We start from the raw sequence: 6,794 nt of genomic DNA, 5'->3' as shown, positions 1-6,794 counted from the left end.
CAGCCACTTTATAATTTTCCAAAATATTTCAAAGATCATCCTTTCTTTAAAGAGGTCCCCAGTAACTCTGTCTTCTCCCAATATTTCCATCTCCAAAAGGTATTGAACAATGACTCTTCTTCAGGGGCAAGTGTGCTTAATGGTCTGTGTCTCTGCATACACAATAGGGACCCTGATCTAAACCCTGTGAAGAAATAAATGTATAAAGAGGTGAATAGGAGCAAGAGCTGGCTTATTTTGGCTTATTTGTGTTCACCAGCTACATTCTTCCCAGTTCCCAGAGCACCGCAGTGCAGAGCAATGAGGACCAGAGGCTTAGTGACTGGGCCGTTGAGTGACACTTGATGCTGGCACTTGCTGTCCATATCCTTGGAGCTATCACTGTATCTCTGAGCCTCGGAATCTTCAGCTGAAAAAGAAAGACCACTACTGTTCCTGAACACTCACCACACATCATGTTCTTTTATTCCTGATGTGTAATTTAGACTAGTTTCCAGCTGTTAATTACGTTAACAGGTGAACAATTTTTTAAAAAATGAAGAAAATGTAATGGTATTATGAAGAAAACTAAACAGGGGAAAAACGCAGTAGTTATTAGAGATACAGTGATTTTGTATTATATCATCTAGTCCTGAAGTCAAATGAGGAAGCCTTGACTTCAACACATTCCTAGAATATAGAAAGGTTGAGCCCAGCAGCGAGGCCTAGTGGCTAAAGTCCTCACCTTGAATGCATCAGGACCCCATATGGGTGCCAGTTCTAATCCTGGTGGCCCTGCTTCCCAGCCAGCTCCCTGCTTGTGGCCTAAAAAGTCATTGAGGATGGCCCAGCCTTGGGACTTTGCACCCACATGGGAAACCAGGAAGAAGCTCCTGGCTCCTTGCTTCAGATCAGCACAGCTCCAGCCGTTGTGGTCGCTTGGGGAGTGAATCAACAGATGGAAGATCTTCCTCTTTGTCTCTCCTCCTCTATATATATCTGACTTTCCAATAAAATAAATAAATCTTTTTTTAAAAAGGAAAAAAAGAAAATAGAAAGATTAAGTTTATATGGGTAAAAAGGGAAACTGAAATTCATGTGCAACTTTTCCATAAAACATATTCTCCATAACCCTTTAATACATATTTGTTCATTTGTTTGAAAGACAGAGTTCCAGAAAAAATAGGAGGGGGAAAAAGGAGTTATCTACATCTGCTGGTTCAATCCCCAAATGGCTGCAGTGTTCAAGGTTAGACCAGATAGAAACCAGGGGCTTCCTCCAGTTCTCCCACATGGTGACATGGGTGACATGGGCCCAAACACTTGGGCTGTTCTTGCAGCTTGTCCAAAGCGGTCAGCAGGGAGCTGGATCAAGCAGAGCACCTACATGGAATGCCAGTGTTGCAGGTGGCAACTAAACCCACTATACCACAGCACTGGCCCCTTCTAGTCTATGTGTACTGAGTTCTGCCAGTTCTTAACTTGCTGCCTTTTAACTTCCTTTTCATCCTCCTTTGACCTCAGTTGTGATACCACGGCTGATCCTATGAACATTTCTCCTTTGCTAATTGTACAATGCTGCCATTTGTCAGCAGAGGGCGCTGGTAAGACGCTACAGCAGACAAGGGGCACACTTTCTCACACTGGAACCCTAATTTACACTCTCACCAACAATATATAAGCGTTCTCCCTTCTCCACATCCTCTCCAGCATTTGTCGCTAGGTATCTTTTGGATAACAATCGTTCTGCTTGAGATGAGAATTGGGCTTCTGATTTGAATTTTGCTGGAGGCTAGTGATGTTGAGCATTTTTTGATGTATTTCTTGGTTGGTTGTATTTCTTCCTGTGAGAGCTATCTGTTGAGGTACTGTGCCCATTTCTTCACCAGATCCACATGGTTTCCTGGTGGTGGTGATGGCAGTTGTGGTGACAGCGATGGTGCTGGTAAATTTTTTGATTATATACTTGGAATGGTTAATCCTTTCTCGCACAGGTAAGCTTGAAAATGTTTTTTCCCATTCTCTTGAATGGGTCTCACTCTACTGATTATCTCCTTTGCTATTTTGAAATGTCTTATCTTTCTAAATATCACAGTTGACATGTTCTGCAATACATTGGAACTTTGCTCCAAGTAAGTACTGCACATCTTTTATCCCTCCAATATATGTACGCATGTAGTCTATGAACAGTTACACATATTAAAATCTGTTCAATATTTGTATGATATTGGGTTTTGGTAAGAGCAGAAACAGCCATGTGTATGAATCACACAACTGATGAATTTATGCATGTTTATCCCTGCCTTACCATCTGGGTTCCCTGGGAACAGGGCTGACAAATCATCCAGGTGGGTTGCTCAGTGACCCGGCGAGTGTGTGTGTTCATGGCTGCTCTAAGATGGCCCACATCCATGGATTCAACAAACTGGAAATTGGAAACCCTAAAAAGAAACTGTATCTAGTGTTTTGTCACAGCTATTTAAATAGCCTGTATATTATCTGAGGATGGGTTATCTAATTGTGATTTTAAAGTATCCAAGAAGGTTGCATGGGTTAGATCCTGTGTTTTATTAGGGATTTGAGCAGCTGTGGGTTTTGAAATCCAAGATTCGTGTAGTCAGTCCCCCATGGATACCCAGGGAAGGTTGTCTGTGGCTTGTGTGCATGGTCTCCCATGTCTGGCAACGCCCCCTGCCCCGCCAGAGTGTGCTGAATTGAGTAGTAATCTTTTGCAGGTGTTTTGTATTTCAAGGTGTTTTTATTGGCTTAGTTTATGTTGAGCCATATTACACATATAGAAAAGTTTACGTGTTGTGAGTACCCAATGTAATCAACTTTCGTATGCTTAGAGCTTTAATATAATCACCACTCAATCAAGAGACAGACCTCCCAGCACTCCAGGAGTACCCTTCCCACTCATGCTGTGGCTGTTATGGTAGCCCTGGGAGAACACAGTTCTGGCCTCTAACAGCATCAGTTGTCTTCTGGTTTTGAGTCATGTTGGTATTGAGATGAAAATCATACATTCGGGCCCAGCGGCGTGGCCTGGCAGTGAAAGTCCTCGCCTTGAACACCCCGGGATCCCATATGGGCGCCGGTTCTGATCCCGGCAGCTCCACTTCCCATTCCAGCTCCCTGCTTGTGGCCTGGGAAAGCAGTCAAGGACGGCACAAAGCCTTGGGACCCTGCACCCGCGTGGGAGACCCGAAGAAGTTCCTGGTTCCCGGCCTCAGATCGGCACAGCACCAGCCGTTGCGGCTCACTTGGGGAGTGAATCATCGGATGGAAGATCTTCCTCTCTGTCTCTCCTCCTCTCTGTATATCTGACTTTGTAATACAATAAATAAATCTTAAGAAAAAAAAAAGAAAAAAGAAAATCATACATTTGTGAGGATCTAGTTTCTTTCCTGGCATGTTATGTGAGATTCACTCAGGTGAATAAAGTAGTCATTCAAGCATTTAAGCAAACTGGCTGATGATTCTTAAGAAAGGCATGGGCTGTGTCACATTCATTCTTAATGTCATGTGGTATTCATCACATAAAGTTAACAGTTTACACTGAGCAATTCCGCTACTAATGGATATTTGGATTCTTTCCAAGTCTGAGCTCTTACAAATGGTGCTAAGAATTTCATAAAGTTCTAAAACAAAAAATTTCTTCTCCTTATTAGTTTCTTCATAGCAAGTGTTGGCTGAAAATACTTTAGTGTCCCAAAGTTCACCATCATGCAAAATTCCCAAAAGATGATTTTGGGAATCATCTTTTCATTTTCTATTTTACAGCTTGAGTCTTAACCCAGATTTAATAGAATCCTGTCCAGGAAAACCTGAGAAGCATTTGGTGTGACTTTGTCTGTCACTCAACTCCAGGTCCAGTTCCACTCAACTTTTTTTTGGTTAACATACCAAACATGTATAACAAATGAAAATGGCCTAGGTTTTCTTTTTATTGGTATTCACTTCAGCAACTTGAATCTATGGATATAAGCAGTATATATCAGAAGGTTACAAGCAAACACAGATTATACATGCAAATTTCTGTTCACAAAGGTCACATGTGCAGGTCCATGAATTAGAAGCGTGCGTCTAGAGTTATGGCCAAACTGGTCTTAAAATGCTGCAGGAATGTAAAATTACATCCTGAAAATATGAAAAGCTGATCTACATACTTCAAATATACCAGAGATGTACATCAACTGCAGAATTCAAGTGACAAGCAAGAAGATCTCAAGAAATTAATACTGGTTAAAGAGAATGGAAACATTTTTACATTTCACTGCAAATACATTAACCACTAGAATGAAATCTTTCAGGAACTAAGGGGGAAAGGTTACAAAGTCTGAATTCTTTATCTGACCCTGTGTCTGGTGCATTCTTGTTGTTCTCTCGGCCTGCAATAATTTCAGCATGCAACTGTTGTTTTTCTGCAAATATCCCCGCCTGCTCAACTAAGCCAGAATACTGGAGTCAGTAACAGTGTGTATCACAGACTTGCAGTGAGCAGCTAGAGCAAAGGACGGAGAGGCAATGGGTAAGAGGGAAAGAACCATTCTGAAAGGAACATCTCACTGTGCTGTGGTAGCTTCATGCGCCAGTCCTTCTGGGCCAGAATTTCTCTCCATCTTCCTCCCTGGACTCCAATTAGTGTATCCTGCTTCGTCCCACCCCCTCATTTCCCCTCTCTTTATTCAGATGGTAAATCCAAATTCTTTCACACTATTATGCACAATGTTTTGAAACCCCTCTTTTTGTCAGAGTCCTGGCTCTTCATACTCAGATAGTTAATCTGAATTTAAACAAAGAATAAAGGTTTCTCCTTAGACGAATTGAGTTGCCAGCTATTAGAATAATGACTTTCCCCTTGCTCCAAAAATAAATTAAATGACTGCAACCCAAGGGTTAATATTTAGAAATCACTTTCCTCTTGGCGATCCTGTCCTCTTCAACAGAACAGGTGTGCCTACAGTGCACCCCAGAGGATCACCGCAAGGGGGCGGCAGCCCCAAGGAATCTGTGTTCTAGGACTAGCTTCCCTCCTCCCCTTCCGTAAATCCATCTGTCCTATGTCCTGGGAACAGTTGACCCAAGTGGTCACTGCTGCGGATTTGGCACTCCAAGGTCAACACTACTGAGTCATAAATTCAGTTATTTTTGGTTTACTCAACGTTCTTTGCCAGCTTTAATGAAAACATGTTTTCATAAGCACTCATGCCGTTCCACCGCCTGTGGGCTACATTTATCTCCATGGAGTTTAACAACACAGACCGATGAATTAGGGACCAAGCCATTTCCTGAGTGCGTTAGGCACGACTGCGGTTCTGTGATTCACCCGTGCTGCCTCAAGCATCTGTCCCAATCAAATGCACTCATTTATATTTTCTGTGGCTGTTTTAATTTCCTTGTTTCAGACCTAAACACGGTTGATCTAGAGCACATTGTTTTCTTCTGCTTGTGCAATAGTTTTCATTCAAACACAACTAGAACAATGTCAAAACGACTTAAATCAGGCCATTCCTGTAGGATTTGCTCATCTCTAAGAAAACGCCAGTCTTTCTTCAGATCTATGAGACACCCCACCCCTCGTGAACCGTCTCCCTTCCTTCCACTCGCCACCTCGAACATCCATGCCAGCAGCAGGTATGCTCCATCTAGCACCTTTGTGTGTTCCTGCATCATCTTCCCCACTGCCAATCCCACTTAGCTGCCTGAGTCTGTCTCTGCTTACTTCAAATAGCCTCTTTCATAAATTAAATCCACCATCACTCACCCCCACACACATACACACAAACTACATCCCCTTCCTCCCCCCTTTAGCATACAAAAACATTTCCCCAAGTTTTATGAAAATTGTGCATTATGAAAAATTGTTAGGATTTTTTTATTTACACCAAAATTAACATACACTAAGTTGCTATGTCTGAACAGGACGTAGTTTGAGTCACTAAGAAGAATGAGACACCACCAACTTTAAAAAAAATCAATGACACCTGCTAAAAATGAAGCAAGAACAAACATCAAATGTATAGTAAAGTGGGATGAAAGAACAGTGACGTCGTTGATGCTTTATGCAAATTTAGTAAGAACAGTGTCCCAAAAAACTCATCAGTTTACAAACGGGAAATTTTAAAGAAAAGACAGGGCGATGCTGAAGATAACATCTGCAGCAGCAAACCATCCACCGCATTTCACCAGGAAAGGGTGAATTTCATTTGTTCCCATTTTAAAAGGACCAGCAGAAACAATAGCCAACGCTATGAGCGTCTCAACTGGCTCATCTTACGCAGCTGTGACTGAAAAATTAAGGAGGAGCAAACTTCCTGCGCCATGGGGTGCCAAGACCCTGGCCCTCAGGAAGCAGTAGGTTCAGGGGAGATCTTAACCAAGTAGGCCTAAGTTCCTTATGCTCTGCTTCAAAAAACTGAAACAGGAAATGAAGCATGCTTTATTCATAGGACCTTGAAGACAGAACACAAAGTACTTTTGCAAGTTTCCTCACAACGTACTGCTTGCTTGTGTAACTCACTTGTTGATTCCCTACCAAAAGTCCCTGCCTAACAGTGGGATTTTTGTTGATTTTATTTACTGTTGTACTTCCAGCACCTGGAGTAACATCTGACATGCAGCGGGTGATCAGCAAATGCTTCTTTTTTTAAAAATTGATTTGAAAAGCAGATTTAGAGATGGAGAGACACAGGGAATAGAGAGATGGTGTTTGACAGTAAAGGGTGGCCCCACTCCCTCCTCCCTCTTGGACACAGGAGAGAAAAAAAAAATTGTCCTACCCACCTTCCCTCATATCTGGCCCTCCCCATCCT

This window comes from Ochotona princeps, chromosome 2 (genome assembly GCF_030435755.1).
Source record: "Ochotona princeps isolate mOchPri1 chromosome 2, mOchPri1.hap1, whole genome shotgun sequence".
Taxonomy (NCBI): domain Eukaryota; kingdom Metazoa; phylum Chordata; class Mammalia; order Lagomorpha; family Ochotonidae; genus Ochotona; species Ochotona princeps.
The sequence above is the reverse complement of the archived record's forward strand: the minus strand, read 5'-3'. Positions refer to the sequence as shown.